Raw genomic sequence first — 16728 nt, forward strand, 5'->3', positions numbered from 1 at the left:
TGGCTGGCGCCTCAGCCGGTTGAGCTATAGGCGCCGAGCCTCTATTCTGTCTTTTATTGCTGTTTTTTGAGGGTACATGTGAGTAAATTAATCTGTAAAAGTGTTATAGATAGTTCAGAGAAAGGAGAAATCTCTATGGGCTGGAGGGATAAGGGAGGCTTCTTAGCAGAGGCAGGTCCAGGTCTTGCCCTGGAAAGATAATACACATAGCACAGGAAAAGTCTCTAACATATTAGTCATTTAAACCATAGTATAAAATTCATTCAGTAATCCATCTCTAAATGTAGGAAGAAAGCAAGGCTTATTCATTCGTTCAAGACAACATGTTTGTGTGGCAATCCTAGGCTAGGTGCTGGCACTGATTTCTCAGTATAGGCCCCCCAGGATCCGGATATACCTCTAAATGTGAAGAGGAAGAAGAGAGGTATACAAGGAAGCAGGGGTCCCTCAGCTGGGGAAAGATGGAGCTGGATCCTCACCCAGCTCTCAGCCTATGCTTTCTACTCTCCTCTCTCCATCCAAGTGGCAGGCTTGCCCTCCTGGGGGAGCAGCATTCAGATCTCAGGTAAGGCTTGGGACTCGAGCATTGGGCAGGTGCTTTTGGGGGTAGTGGGTATGAAGTAAGGGGGACCAGGGTTTGATCCTTCTAGTGGGAGAAACCTGGAGCTGGGGCAACTGGGGTCTAAGTAGCTGGTCTACCAAGGAGGTAGAAAAAGAAAAGAGTTAGAGAGTGAGCATTAGTAAAACCAAGGAGGAGGCAAGAGGTTAAGAGGGGAGACTGGGCCTGTGGCCCCTGGTTAGTTTGGACAATCAGAAACTGAGTTGTGTTTCTTTTTCTTTCTTTCTTTCTTTCTTTCTTTTTTTTTTTTTTTTGAGACAGAGTCTCAAACTGCTGCCCTGGGCAGAGTGCTGTGGTGTCACAGCTCACAGCAACCTCCAACTCTTAGGCTCAAGCGATTCTCCTGCCTCTGCCTCCCAAGTAGCTGGGACCACAGGCACCCACCACAATGCCAGGCTCTTTTTTTGTTTTTGTTGTTGCAGTTGTCCTTGTTATTTTATCTGTCCTGGGCGTGGTTCAAACCCGCCAGCTTCCGTGTATGTGGCTGGTGCCCCACCCATTTAGCTATGGGTGCTGCCCCAGAGTTGTGTTTCTAATGACATTTCTTATCTCCACCTGTTTGTTAGTGAGGGAAATGAGGTATTGAGAGAAGAAAGGAAGATGGGAAGTTGCTTTGAAAGGTAGAACAGGCTCACAGAGAAAATGATTTATGAAACCCTCGTTCTAGGCTGTTAGCTCATCTCCCTCCTGTTTATCAGAGTTGGTTTCAAGTAGGTAACTGGGGCCCAAATTTCTTCTGTTGGCTCCTTCAGGGACTCTTGAGGTTTTTTGGGGGGGCCAGGGCTGGGTTTGAACCCACCACCTCCGGCATATGGGGCTGGTGCCCTACTCCTTTGAGCCACAGGTGCTGCCTGCCCCAGGGACTCTTGAAAACAAGGTCTCTTAATAGTTTGCTTGAACAAGGCTGACCTGTTCCTGTCCCGAGGCTTTTCCACCTCTCTCTACAAGCCTGAGATTCCCAGGTGACCTCTCCAGCTCCAACATCCCCTCTGGGCTCCATCTCTGGACCACCCTCCACATCAGCCCATCAGCCCGTGGTCTCCTTGAGTCTCCCCAAGTTCAGTACGGCCCCTCTGCCTGCTCTCTCCACAGGTCTTCTACCAAGAGTCTAACTTTTACACACATACACGTGTGTGTGCACACACAGGGCCCTTCTTCTTGTCCTTACTTCCTGAATAATTTGGCACAATTTTTAATAAAATTCATTATTCAGCTCTTTGTGATCATAACTATGCAAATATTGTTCAAGGATAAGCTTACAAAATAAAATTATTTGCTTTCTTGTATAACTTTTGTGGGTTTTTTTCTATGTGTTCATCATTTATTCCTCTGTAAACTTTCTGTTTTTTAAAATATCAGATTAGTATGAGAGTACAAATGATTAGGTTACATTGTTTGTTAGGTCAAGCCCAAGTTGTAGTTGAACCCTTCATCCACAGGGTGTGCTATATACCCTTACACTGTGCCCATTAGGTGAGAACTGACCAATGCCCCTCCTTCATCTCCTCTCTCTCCTTCCTTCCTACCCCTGGACTTGAATTTAATTGTATTTTTTCCCTGTGTAGGTATGTAGTTGTTCACCTACTGCTTTCATATTAGTATTCAGTGCACTGGATACTTGCTTTTCCATTCTTGTGATACTTTACTAAGGAGAATGTTCTTTAACTTCATCTGAGTTAATATAAAAGATGTAAAGTCTCCATCTTTTTATGGCTGACTAGTATTCCAGACTATACATATGACACAGTTTATTAATCCATTCATTCATTGATGGGCACTTGGGTTGATTCCACATCTTGGTTATTGTGAATTGAGCTGCGATAAGCATTCTATTGCAAATATCCTTATGGTAAAATGACTTTTTTTTCTTCTGGGTAGATGCCTAGTAATGGGATTGTGTGATCAAATGGAAGGTCTACTTTTAGCTCTTTGAGGATTCTCCATACACTTTCCAAAGAAGCTGTATTAGTTTGCAATCCCACCAACAGTATAAGAGTGTTCCCTTCTCTCCACATCCACACCAGCACCTGCAGCTTTGGGACTTTGTGATGTCACTGACATCCCTAAACTTTCTGACAGAGCTTTAAACCTCTTCTTGGTGCCAACTAGCATGCAGAATAAGCCAGCAGCTCCAGCTGTTACTTCCTTGGAGACATACGTCCTGGAGCTGTAAGCTCTCATGCTCCAGTTGGGGGTGTTTGCTCTTTGGGAACAGCCATAATTCTAGAAAATTTCATCTCCCATCTTGCTAGATCCCAGATCTCGTTTGCTTGGTTTATGCTGGTCTTGAATTGCAATCACTTTTGCAAAGGGTCGGACAATATTTTCAGGTTTGCTGGCCACTTAGTCACCCATAATAATGGGACTCTGCCATTGTAGTGAAAACAGACAGAGACAATGCATAAATGAATGGGCATGGCTGTGTTCCAATAAAACTTTATTTACAAAAACAAGTAGGGGATTAGATCTGGCTCACAGTGGAGGATCAGATTGGATTTGCCATCCTCTGGTTTAATCTTCATATGTAGAGCACATCCTTTACTAGATTCTTGAGAAAGGGTGCATGGGAGATCGGTTTAAAAGAGTTTGTGTGCCAAAAAATTCCTTATATTTGATTGCTTGGCTGGATATTTAATTCTAGTTTGTAAATCATATTCCCTCAGAAATTTTAGGTCATACCTCTGTGTTTTTTAGAGACTTGTATTACTACTGAGATGTTTGATGTTATTCTGATTCTCTGCATACAACTTAATGTTTTGTTTCTAAAATTCTCAGAATCTCTTTATTCTGGGGAGTTTTGAAATTTCCTGATGATATATCCTTTGGTGATTTTTGTTTTCACCTGTTATCTGGGAAAAAAGTACCTCCAGAAAATTTTATCCCAACAATTATGACCTTCAGTTAGGGGAAATTTTCTTATATTATTTCTTCCATATTAACTACTTCCCCCACTTCATTTTACTACTCTTATTTTTTTGGAATTAATATTAGTTGGTTGCTAAAATTCCTGGTTTTGGTGGCGCTTATAGCTCACTGAGTAGGGGGCCAGACACATACACTGAGGCTGGTGAGTTTGAGCCCAGCCTAGGCCTGGTAAACAACAACGACAACTGCAACCAAAAAATAGCCAGGCGCTGTGGTGGGCACCTGTAGTCCCAGCTATTTGGAGGGCTGAGGCAAAAGAAAGCTTAAGCTCAAGAGTTTGAGGTTGCTGTGAGTTGTGATGCCACAGTACTCTACTTAGGGCAACATAGTGAGACTCAGTCTCCAAAAATAAAATAAAATAAAATTCCTGGTTTGATTCACTACTTTTAGTCTTTTTTCTTCCCATATTTTCCATCTTTTTTTTTGTTTTTTTATTTTCTAAGTTATTTCCTTATCTTTGTCTTCTATAGAATATTTTGTTTTGCTCTCCTTTTTAACTTTGAAGAGCTATTTCTAAATATATTCCTTGTTGTAGCTGCCTATAGTTTTATGGCTTAAATATTTTTCCACATATTATGAAGAAGATGTAAATGTATCATTTTTTATCTTTCCTTTTGACCTTTTGTTCTCTGAATTACTTCTGCTTCCCCTCATCTCTTTTTCTGTCCCCTCCTCATTCCCCTTTTGTTTGTTTTATTTTCTCCCTTTCATGTTAGAGGATTTCTGAGATCCCTAGTGATCCTTGGCTGTCTGTATTAGAGGGCGACTCTGTAAAGTAAAGCCTGGGCCACTGGGCAGGGTTTATATGGAATTATGGGAGAGGGACCCAGACACTTAGCTGGGAGGTCCCCAAATCCGTATCTCCAGCTCTCTTCCTTTGGGCTGAAGATTTCTACAGAGGTGGGTCACCCAGTCTTCTACCTGGTTGGCAGGTGTTTGTGTGGGGGGAAGCTGGTCTTCCTGGGTTCTGAGAATAAAGCCAGGAAGGGGAAGTGGAAGTGCACAGATCTCCTTCCCTCCCAAGTCCAGGGTCTCTTCTGTTGAGTCTGCCCTGATCATCGTCTAGACTGGATTCTGTGGCTCAGAGTGGCTCGTTTCTTTTGGATACTCTGCCAGTTAGGTTTCAACCTTTCCAATCTGCAAAGTGGGTTCCCTTCCACTTTTCATCTGCCAAGAGCTTGGTGATTCCTGTCCCCCAGTGTTCTCTTCTCATCCTTTGTCATTGCTCTTGTTGTTTGAGTGGAACTTTAAGAAGGAGAGGAGATGAACTAGTGCATTCAAGCGGGTATTCTCTTTATTCGGCTGCTGTCTGCCTCCCTGCTGTAGGGCTCCAAGAGAGCAGGGAGCTTGGCAGTCTTGTGAGTGGCTTTATCACTATTCAAAGTGGCTGGGACAATCTTACACAGAAAACTGGCCTCACAGCATCTGGGGCTGTGTGTGGGATTCAGGGGGTGCAGTAGGCAAGAGGAGATCCCCTGCCTCCCACTGAAATCAGCATCTCTTTCTTCAAGTTCAACCCACTTATTCATATACCTCGAGCTCACTGAGCACTTGCTATGTGCTTGGCATTGTACAAGACCCTGTAGAGACTGCAATGGATAAGACATCCATATAGCCACTGGCTTTACAGAGTTTAATCTACAGGATGAGCGGTCACAGTCAAGTGGGGTAAGCACTTAGGGGAAACAACAGACATTACAGTTTAAAGGACTGAAGAAGTGATGGTTAAAATGACACCTAAGGGGCAGTGGAAACGAAGTCATCAAGTTGAGGAGGAGCCCAGCTGGACAGTGGAGTGTTCTGGGAGGAGGAGGCAGCAGGTGGAAAGCCTGGTGTATTGGTTAGCTATTGCTGCATAACAAATTATTCAAAAATTAGCAGCTTAAAACAGCAACATTTATTATCCCTTGTGGGCCAAGAGTCTGAACATGGCTTAACTGGGTCAGCTAGCCCAGGGTCTTCCGTAAGGTGTCTGGTAAGGCCATGGTCATCTTAAACCTTAAGGCTCAACTAGGGGTAGATCCACTTGCAAGCTCACTTGGTTGGATTTTTGCAGGATTCAGTTTGTCCCAGGCTTAGGAATCAGGGTCTCAGTTCCTCTCAAGCCATTGGTCCGATTATTTACTGCTATGGAGGCCTGGGCACAGAGTGGCTCATGCATGGCAGCCAGCTTTATTGGAGCCAGCAGGTGAGAGAGTAAGAGATTGTGAGCAGGAGAGAAATAACAGTCTTTTGTAATCTAATCTCGGAAGTGACATTCTATCACTTTTTCTGGTTATAGGTGGTTAGAATGGAGTCGCTAGCTCCAGCCCATACTCAGGGGGAGGGGATGGGATCTCATAAGGATGTGGGCACCAGGAGGTAGGGACCACTGAGAGCTGTTTCAGAAGCATCTGCTGTGCCTGGGGTGTTTGACTGAAACATATATATCTGCCAGAGCTAGGACCAGGCATGGGAAGGGAAAAGCCGGGCAGGGAGCCTGGGGAATTAAACAGTGGCCACTGAACATTTTCTGGCAGATGCTTTAGTTGTCACAGGCTGTTTAACAAAATGCCACGGACTGGGTGGCTTAAACAGTGGACATTTATTTCTCAAAGTACTGGAGTCTGAGAAGTCCAAGGCCAAGGTGCTGGCAAATTTGGTGCCTGGAGAGGGCTCTCTTCCTGGCATGAGAATGGGTACCTTCTTGCTGTCTCCTCATCTGGTGGAAAGAAAGAGGAAGCAAGGACAGTAGCATTATGGGGACCACTTATCTCATGTGGTTGCCTTTCCAAGCCCTCATCTCTGAATACCAGCACATTGGGGGTCAGGGGTCCCCTGTGAATTTTGGGAAAGATACAATTCAGTCCACAGCAGCGGGGGAGGTTCACCATCAGATGTAGTTTTTGGAAGATCAGCTGTCCTGCTCTGAGTGGATAAGAGGGACCAGAAGGCAGCACAGACAGGTGTTAGGATATGGAGAAATGGGCAGTGAGGGACAACTGGTCAGATCAGGGGACACCTGGGTGAGAGTGGTGGCCTGGGCCAAGGAGAGAAGGCATTTCACAGAGGAGGGAGCATTGGGCTGGCCCCTGTAGATCCTATTTCCCTGGGTGTTACCACCTGCCAAAGTCATCCGCAGCTCAAAAACTTTTATAAGCCACTGCTTAGCTCTAGTCCCCTCATTTCTGGCTGAGGAAATGGAAGCCCAGAGCAGTGATTTCCGGGGGAAGCAGGGAAATCTCATGTCTGGGGCTGCCCAACCCCGATGGGGCTCATTTGCACCATAGTTTCCAGGTCCTGTCAAAGTGGGCCATCTGGGGTTCCGCTTACTCTCAGCACATGATGGCACCCTCACAGTCTGTGAGTGAGGGGCCGAGAGAGACAGATGGACAGACAACAAGGAATGTCTCCTTGTGAGCCTTCTAGAACATGAGTCAACACCGCTGACAGGGACACAGAGACCTCCTCCAGGGGGACGTGAGAGGAAGGACAACGAGCTTTGGAGATATTGATTGCTCTTCTTTTGGGGCTCCCGGCCACAACGTCCCCCCCTGCCCGTCCTGGATTAAAGCCCGATGTTGCTGCAATCCCGGCCTCCCGTGATGAGATTTGCAACAATGCAAAACCACTAATGAGGCAATCTTGGTGGAAGGCACGGCCCCCGCCCTCGACATCCTCCTACGTCTGGGCTTTGAAATCCTGTCCAGCTGAGGGGGCCGGGGCTGGGGGGAGCCTTGACTGGCTGGAAGCCCCCTCTCCACTGTGCTGGGGCTCAGGACTGGCCCAGGGTGGCAGCATTCCCCGGATTGGACCTGGCCCCTCCCCAATCTCCTGCTCACCGCCTTGTTGCTGTGAAGCTCACTTTCTAGCCAGGGGACTCGTCTGTTCCAAGTGTCAGATCCCACCATGAGAACCTCCCTGGCTGGGCCTCCTTGCCAAGTTGCTCAAGCGCTTACCACACGCAGGCAGGCTGGCCCAGAGCAGTGGCACAGGAGGAGAAGTCACTGTCTTTCTGAGATGCCTGGGCCCGGTGGGGTCTGAGACGACACCTCAAGGACCCCCTTCTGCACTTGCCCACACAGCCCTAGCTGAGAGCTGCTGGGTGTTAGTTGAGCAGAGCCCTGCATGAAGCCACTGCCTCTGAGCCCCTAAGGAGTGACAGAGAGGCACCTCCCTGGGACATCTTCCCAGGGACAGGCACTGACAGGGTGTGCCCTGGCTCGGCATTTCAGGCCAGCTGGGGGAGCTGGGGCAGGACAAAGCAGAGAGCCCCATCGGGGTTGGGCAGGCCCTTGTGACACTTCCCATCACCTTCACCTTCATGGCAGATAGGGACTACATCAGGGACACTGAGGCACAGCCCATGGTAAAGAGCTGACAACAAACCTCTGGTGACCCACACTGATGCCACCGAGGGAGGATCCCTCTTTTCTGTTCATCCGGCCCATAGACCAGGAGGTCTCTTCTTGGTCAAGAGGCCTACGGAGGAAACTTTCCTAAAGTCGTTTTCCTAGCAAAGGACCAAGGAAAATTCTAGACCTTCTGTAAGATGCTCCATCTATTCTCAGGTGATTTGGGGCAAAATGAAAGCATGTTCATTAAGTATGAAGCATATTACATTCAGAATCACATGGAATCCTTCAGGAACTTTGTGAAATAGGTACCATTATCATTCCCATTTAACAGATGAAGGAACTGAAGCATAGAGGTGCCAGAGAAGATGGTCAAGGTCATGCTGTGAGTTGGGACCTGAGCCCTGGGCTGTCTGCTTGCATGGGTAGTGCCCACCTGCCCTGCCCTGCCTTTATGTGGGCACCAGGTGCCAAATGGCCACGTGCCCCAAGGTATTCCAAGTTTTTTTTTATCTCTTGGCACTCCATCCCCTGTAGGGTAGAGAGGGGTTCCTTGCTTAGAAGGAGACAGAGGTCCTGCTTCCCTGTCCTGCCAGTTCTGATGATGGTTGCTGGAGTTACATATCACTGCAGCGATGCGGTAAGCAGGGGTGTCCAACCTGTGTCCTGAGGGCTGCATGCTGATCATCTGAGGCCTGTTTGCTCATCCGTGGTGTCAGATATTGCAAATATTATGCACAGACCTTTTGTTTTGCTCATCAGCTTTCATTAGTGTTTGTGTTTTTAATACGTGGCTCAAGACAATTCTTCTTCCAACGTACAGCAGAAAATAAGAAAAGAAGGTTTGACACCCCTATGAGAGAACTGAGGTCTCTTTGAAACCCAGTATAGTCGTCTGGCTTGGATCTGGCATCCCTTGAACTACCTCTCTCCTTTTCCCTGGAGGAGCTCTTGGGGCTGTTCTTAAAGGGTTCTGGGTTTCAGAGCTGTAGAATCCCAAGGGGCAACCTCTGAAATGTAGGTTTTTCTGCTGATTACCCAGCCCCAAACATACCTGTCCACTTTCATTGTTATGCCCCTTGGTAGCATTGTGATTCTGGGCAAGTGGCTTCATCTCTTTTAACTTCAGTTTCCTAATCTGTAAAATGGGAATAATAGCAGTGCCTAATTCTCAGGGCTACTGTGTGATGATGTGTCACCTTCATTCTTCCTTCCTCTTTGCCCTAGATCAAGCCTGTCACTCTCGTTCTCTGTACACTGTCTGCCTTTTGGGGAGTAAATAGGAGGGGGGCAGGGAGATTTTAACCTCCACCCCCGAACTTTAACCCCAGCCCACCCACGCCAAATCAACCATATGCTGTGTAGACAGCACCCAGTACAGAAGTTTGGGAGCTTTCTCTGTTTTCCCCGTCCTGCATTATTTTTGTTCCCTCCTACTTTTTTTTTTTCCAGGTAACAGGATTGAGATTTTTCTCTGGGAGCCCTTGGGCCATGACATTCAGATGCACTTGACTTTGTCAGGGTTTTAAGACCGGTATGGGATCAGGATTGCCAATCAGAATGTTACATTCTCCGACCATGTGAGAAGCCAGTGAGAGCCTCAGCTGGGACTGTGCAGGCTCTGTCAGCCTCCATTCCTCTGGGCTTGCTAAACTGGTGGAAAGGAAGCCTAAGGGGCGAGGGGATGGGTATCTTTGGCATACTTAGGGAGAACTTTCCTGAAACTGAAGCAATCGGCCCATATGGCTGGCTTCTTTCTCTCAAGAGGGACATTATGAAGATCAAGACCCAGACATAGAGGCAAAATTTTGATGATAATGGCTCTGGACTATAGAATCACAATCTTGTTTTTAAAATACTAAATTAAAATTTAATTTTATGTAAAGAAAGGATCTTACTGTTTCCTAGACTAGAGTGCAGTGCCATGATCTTGGCTCACTATAGCCTTGACCTCCTAAACTCAAATCACCCTCCCACCTCAGCCCTCCCTAGTATCTGGGACTACAGGCACATACCACTGAGCCCAGAACATGGTTAAAATTTTTTGTAGTGATGAGGTCTCTGTGTGTTGCCCAGGATGACCTCAAACTCCTGGCCTCAAGTGATCCTCGGGCCTTGGACTCCCAAAATGTTAGGATTACAAACATGAGGCACCACACTGACCTGGACAGAACCTACATTTGACAAGATATTCTGTAGCAAGGAGGCCATAGCCCAAGGGATCTGGAAAATTCTGCCAGCTGTACTGCCCTCCTGGAGAGTCAGAATACAGATATGTATTAGCATGTTGAAGGTGCTGAGAGAGACTTAACAAAAGAAACCTATCTTGCTCTCTCACATGTTTTCCAAACTTACTGGACTTGGAGCCCTTCTTTTGGTCATTCAACAAGTATTTTCTCAGCGCCTACTATGTGTTAGGCACACTTCCAGGTGAGGATAAAACAGTAAAGAAGACAGTTAAGGTCTGGCCCCCCAGGAGCTGAGATGCTTCCATCTGCCTTAGGAACACCCTGCAGACCAGTGGACACATTGGGAAATGCTTTTAGGCCAAGCCTTTATGTAGGTCAGAGACTGAACATGACCCGAGCCTTAAGGAAGAATGTGGCCAAGCCCTCTTCAGGCCTCTGTTACCTTCAGGCCTCTGTTACCCAAGGGTGGGGCCCAGGTGGCAGAAGGGTCAAGCTCTCATGCTCACAGAGGAAGGTAGCACCAAGGAGGAAGCCTTCCTGGGAGGTTCATCTCCCCTCGTTTCCTTCCCCACCTTTCCCTAGGTCTGAAGTCAGTTTAACCAGGTCTTTTACTTGCTGTCGAAGGATCTGAGATTTGGGGAGGCACCTTAGAGATCAAGTCTACAACACCCATTTCTCAGTAGTCACATCCCTGTGCAACCATCTGCCCCTGAGAGTGGACTGGACCTAGTGGCTTCCTTCTAATGAGTAGAATATGCAGAACTGATGGGGTGTCACTTCTGAGATGAGGTTTCCAAAGACTGTGCTCAGAGTAATGAAGCCAGCTGCCATGCCACAAGCTGCGCCTTGGAGAAGCCCCTGTGGTGGGCAACTGAAGGTATGTGGCCTCTGGCCAGCAGCCAGGCAGGAACTGAATCCCACAAAGAACCACCTGGGGCCGCAGAGCTTTCCCCAGTCCAGTCCTGAGATGGCTGCAGCCTCGGGTGGCAACCTGGCTGCAGCTGGAGTTAGGATCCAGCCGAGCCACGGCCAGAATCCTCACCCACAGAATCCGTGAGATGGTAAGTGGTGTTATCTTAAGCCACTATGTTTGCATGTCATGTGTTATGTGGCAGTAGATGACAAATACAAACACAAACCTTCCTTTTTTCACCAAAGACAACCAAGGCCAGAGAGAGAGAGACTCAGCTGCCTGAGGTTACACAGTGATCGAGGGGCAGAGAAGGGACTGTAATCCAGGTCTCTTGTTCCCTAGTGCTGTGCTGTATTGGGTATCCTCGGTGGTGGTGGGAATGTGAAAGCAACCCCTCTTCATGACTGTTATCCATATAAGAACCATCACCATAAGTCCTAAGCCTCAGTTCATTTAAGGACCATCACCATACATCCTATCATCATATAAGGACCATCAGCATAAATCCTAAGCCTCAGTTTCTTCATCTATAAAATGGGCTGAATCAAAACTAAGTGAAAGGATTGTATACACTGCATGTGAATCTCCTAGTGCTTGGCATGCAGTAGGTGCTTAGTACATAAGAGTCTTTCTGGAAAGAAGCCTCCCCCAACACCGTTCGTCTACAATCTTTTAGGAAACCAATGCACCTGGTCAAAGGGGTAATCCTACAAGTAATACACATCTGATCTGAACTAAAAACATAAAGGGGCGCCCGTGTTGATGTAGGGGCCAGAGCTTTTTTTGGCATACACATTTGTTTACTGGCGTCCTCTTCATCTCTCTTGTGTAAAGCATTCTCATGGTGCAGCGTTTGTATGTCTTTAAAGTGAAGAGAGAATTTACAGACACTTAGAGGTCATCCGCGGGCAGGATCATGAATTTCTACAACCCCTCTCCATCCTTATTTAGAAAAGACTTTTCAAAACATTCAGTTAAACACTCATAGAGACATTAACTTTATTTTCTTTTGTACTTGCATTTTGTAATTTTCTTAATACTTAGTTCAAGTATAATGGATATAAACAGGTGTGGAACGGCACAGCTGCCTCCTGGTAGAGCTGTAATTCAGCGGTGGGGTAGAAGCTCTCGGGTGTATTAGTCACAGCCTTTCACCTCCCGTGTGCCACCCACATCACTCGATGTCTTATAAGACCAGAGAGAACCCTGGTTCAACCCATGAACTGGGCCATGGGAGCTCTTTTAAGGAGCATCTATTGTGTTGGTTACTTCCCAGAAGGCAGAGCTGGGATTATTATCTCCACTTCCGAGCTGAGAAACTGAGAGACTTGCCTGCATTCATGCAGTTGAGTCACCACAGATTAGCCTTATGTATATTTTTGCTTTAGCTATTTTACTCTTTACAAAAATGGTTATAGTGCTACAGTGTAATCGTTTTGAATTTACTTCTTCACTTACTAGTACATTGTTAAGATATATCCACATTGCTGTGTGTCACTGTGGTTCACATAGTTTGACAGTTAATAATTTGCCACACTGATTCATCCATTGGTGAGCATATGGGTAACAGGGTTTTGCTCTCGTGACCGGGGCTGCTAAAAAATCACTCACACTCCTGCCCTGTTGTGTAGTCCCAAGAGTTTCTCTTAGGGATATATCCAGGATTTGAATATTCTGGGTCATAGGGTTATTTATTTACTTATTTATTGAGATAGAGTCTCACTCTGTTGCCCTGGGTAGAGTCCCCAGGCATTATAACTCACAGCAACCTCAAACTCTTGGGCTCAAGCAATCCTCTTGCCTCAGCCTCCTGGGTAGCTGGGATTATAGGTGCCTGCCATGATGCTCAGCTAGTTTTTCTAATTAGGAGAGATGGGATTTCACTCTTGTTCAGGCTGATCTTGAACTCCCGAGGTCAAGCGATCTACCTGCCTTGGCCTCCCAGAGTACTAGGGTTACAGGCCTGAGCCACTGTGCACAGCCTTGGGTCATAGGCTTAAATGTTCAATTTTAAGAGACCAATTTTAAGATACCAAACCCCTCCAGAGTGGCTATACCCATTCCGACTGTACCAGCTGCACGGGTGACTCTATGTCCTCTCCCTGGTTGATACTGTCAGACTTCCAAATGTCTGCCCATTGAAGGGTTGAAGTGGGCTTGATTTCTCGATTCTTTGAACACACCAGCGTGTTTTCCACCTCAGGATCTTGGGCAAAGCTGTTTCCCAGTGGGGACACTGCTCCCTTCCAGCTCTCCATTCAGCCACCTCCTCCTTGTGGTCCCGGGGAAGGCTTCCTCCACCACCCTCCCCAATCCCTTCCTCTGCTCCCCATGTTCTTTCTAGCACCTTGCTTTTTCCTTTCTGGTCATAGTGTCAGCTCCATGAGGGTTACAACCACATTGCTCCCACCCATCCCTGTTCTCCAGCCGGGCAGGTTCCTGGGACCCAGTAGATGTTCAACATGTGTCTGTTAAATGGATGAATGTGTGGATGGGGCTTGTCCGTACAGGATGCTTCCTATGGGGAATCACCCTGGCCCCACAGCCAGTAAAAGTAAAAGCTTCATCTGGTTTCCAAACTCCAGCCTCCTGTTTTCACCAGCAATAATTTGCTGCAAACCCTGCTGGCGAAGGACAGACCATTTGGGATGCATAAAGCAAAATGGAAGCATGTGCAGGATCTTCGGGGAGGGCGGTGCTGTTTGCCCCCAGTCTGGGGGCCACGGGGGCATAAGATGAGGCTGGAGGAGGAGCCGGGCTGGTGGGAGGCCAGGTGAGCAGGAGGCGTGGTTACCGCCTTGCTCGCCACCCCTTTCTCTGTTTGAGAACTCTACAGGAAGGGGGGGCACATAGGCCCCACAGGTGGTCTAGGGATCCCTCCTGTACAGTGGGAGCTTGGCTGACCATGCGTGGTCTCTCGGGCAGTCCTACTGACTGTGTGGGCATGGCCACTGGCTTCTCACAAGTGGAGGTTACCACGGGTCCTGGGAGAATTTGTGGGGCTCCATCCGGGCTGTTGGCTGACCTTTTATGAAAAATGCTTATTATTATACTGCTCGCTTTCTCTGATTGTAAATAAAAGACAAATGTATTGAAGTAAAGCTGGAAAAGTAAACGAAAGGAATACAATCATCAATCCTCCTCCCCTCACCGGTCCCGCTGGCTCCACGCAGCTGTAGGTCCTTCCAACCTCTCCTCCCGCCTTGCTCACGTAGGAGAGGGTAGAGGTAGAGTGGTTTTAAAAATGGCCCTGCAGCCTGACAGCTGTGAGTTCAGACCCTGACTCTGCTTCTTGCTAGTTGTGTGACTTCTGGTGAATTCCTTAATCCCTCCATCTGTTTTCCAGTCTGTAAAATGGGGCATTCGCCCACGAATAGAGCCCACCTCCAAGAATGGTCTTGAGGATGTCATGAGTCAATGCACATGTGGTACCTGGCGCTGAATAAATGTTAGCTATTACTGTATCCAACTCATCCAGTCATTCAACAAACATTGAGCCCTTACCCTGTGCCAGGCACTGGTTGAAGAGCTGGGTACATAGAGGTGAACAAAACTAGCACATAACCCACCCTGGGAAACTAACAGCCTCTTTGCAGGGAGAGTGGGGGAGGGGCAAACACTGTCCAAATAATATGCCAGCGAATTTATAATCGTGTGTTGTGATGAGTGTTACATAAAGGAAGGGAACAGGGTGGTCTGAGAAAGGACCTGAAGGACCGTTAATAAGAAGTGCAGGGGAGGGGCTTCAGGCCCAGGGAGCAGAAAGCCGGCAAGGGACGCCTGGACTCAGATGAGGCTTGGGTGTGTTCAGGATGCTGACAGCTGGTCTTTGGGGTTGGATGGAACCAAATAAGGAAATCGGCAATGTGAGGTGGCCAGAGGGGCACCAGGGCAGGGTGTGCAGGGCCTTGTCTGTGTCCTTGAGACTTTTTGAAATACAATTCGCATGCCGATTGGGTATTAATTACAGGCAAATGTATCTTCATTGTGATCCCGTGTGTCCACCCTTCTGCGCTTTGCTCTTCATTCACTAAGCATCAGAACATAACTTCTCTAAAAGGGGCGTGTGATCATCACATTAAATCTCCGTGCTCCACTGAGTTATGATGTGTATTTACTCAGCTGGTCCCCCATTGTTGGAGCTTTGGCGGGCTTGTCCCATTTGGGAAAGCCAGTGGCTGCTGTTGCGCCCCTGGCAGCTTTCTCTGAGGACGTCCCCCCCACAACCATCTCACCACAGCACAGGGCCCCGGCTGGATGGGAGGAAAGAGGGGTGTGGCGCTATCTCCCTGTCCCAGCAGGCTCGGTCCAGGCTGGCCTCTGACGTCATGGAAAGTTGGCTGACAGCTGCTGGCTCTCACTGGAGCTGGCTGTACCAGGCTGGCATCCGCCCCCTGACCACAGCTTGGAGCCCCAGTCCCCAGCCAAGGCTGGGTCAGGGCCTCCTAGGGCCTCATTGCTCCATCCTCTGCCTTCTCATCTCCTCCCACAGGAAAGATGAGCTGGGGAAGGGTCTCTGGCCTGTTACTAATTACTTCCAAAGGCCACTCATGACCCAGCAATTTGGGGACAAATATTAGCTCTTCTTCCACTGCAGAAAGCACATTGTAAGGCAGGAAGAAGGAGGGAGTGGGGCAGGGGTTAGGGGGTGCATTTCATGGAAGGACAGGCCTTTAGGGGATGGCCTGAGAAGAAGTGATTGGTGTGGGATCTGGTGTGGGCCTCATGGCAGGAGGGTTCCTCACCAGAAGAAATGTCAGGGCTTTACCGTCAGGTTCTCTTTCCACTTCTAAGGCTATCCTGGCAATATGAGAACCAGAAGGGCCCCTAGGGGCCTGACACAAAGCATGTGCTTGATAAAGTTTTGAGTGAATGAATGGAATGACCCCTGGGTTCACAGTCATAGAAGATGCAAGTGGGAAGGATACTTTGAGATCATCGCTTCCAGGTTCTTAACCTCTCTTGAGACTCTGAGAAAGGTTTATAATCCTTCTTCCCAGAAACTCCTTCTTATGCACACACATTCAAAGCTTTTAATAGGGTTTGGAAAGATCCTGAATCCCTGGAGTCTTTCTATGAGCCCCAGTTGTATAACGCTCTCATTTTATTGAAATGGATGCCCAGAGGTCCAAGGACCTGGCCAAATTCCCAGGAAGAGCCACGCCCTCTCATCCTCCTTATGCCAGAGCTTGAGCTCTGCACAGCTGTATTCCTGGATCTGCTGATCATCTACTGTGTGATCTCAAGGCACCTGAGCTCTCTGGAACTCACCTTCCTCATCTACAAATGGGCATAAACAGTCCTCACACCCTTGGGACTGTGTCTGTATTAAGCAAACGTGACTGTTGGGTCTCCCACCCAACAAGAGATGCCCATGCCTTCCCCATGGCATATGTGGATGCTGGAACTGCACAGAAGGGAGGTATTTTGCTGAGAGTCCTTCTATGGCTCATGAATGAGTCCCATGTGACACCATCTTGTCCCCTCATGCTGAGCACCTTTGTGATGTCAGAAAAATTCTCACCACTGGGTTGCAGGTGCACAGACGGACAGTGTGGGTTTGGGCTTCTATCTTGCCATTTGTTTCATTGAACAAAGCTCCCTTGCAAGTTTAGAACTCATGAAATCATTTCTTTCCCAAAATGACACTTTTTTCCATCTGTCATTTCTCCCAGATCACCACTGAGAAGATGGCAGAGAGGCAGTGACTTCACCTCTCCTTTATGGGGTGACTGGGAATCAGCAAAG

This window comes from Otolemur garnettii, unplaced genomic scaffold, assembly GCF_000181295.1.
Source record: "Otolemur garnettii isolate 467f Iridium unplaced genomic scaffold, OtoGar3 scaffold00001, whole genome shotgun sequence".
NCBI classification, from domain to species: domain Eukaryota; kingdom Metazoa; phylum Chordata; class Mammalia; order Primates; family Galagidae; genus Otolemur; species Otolemur garnettii.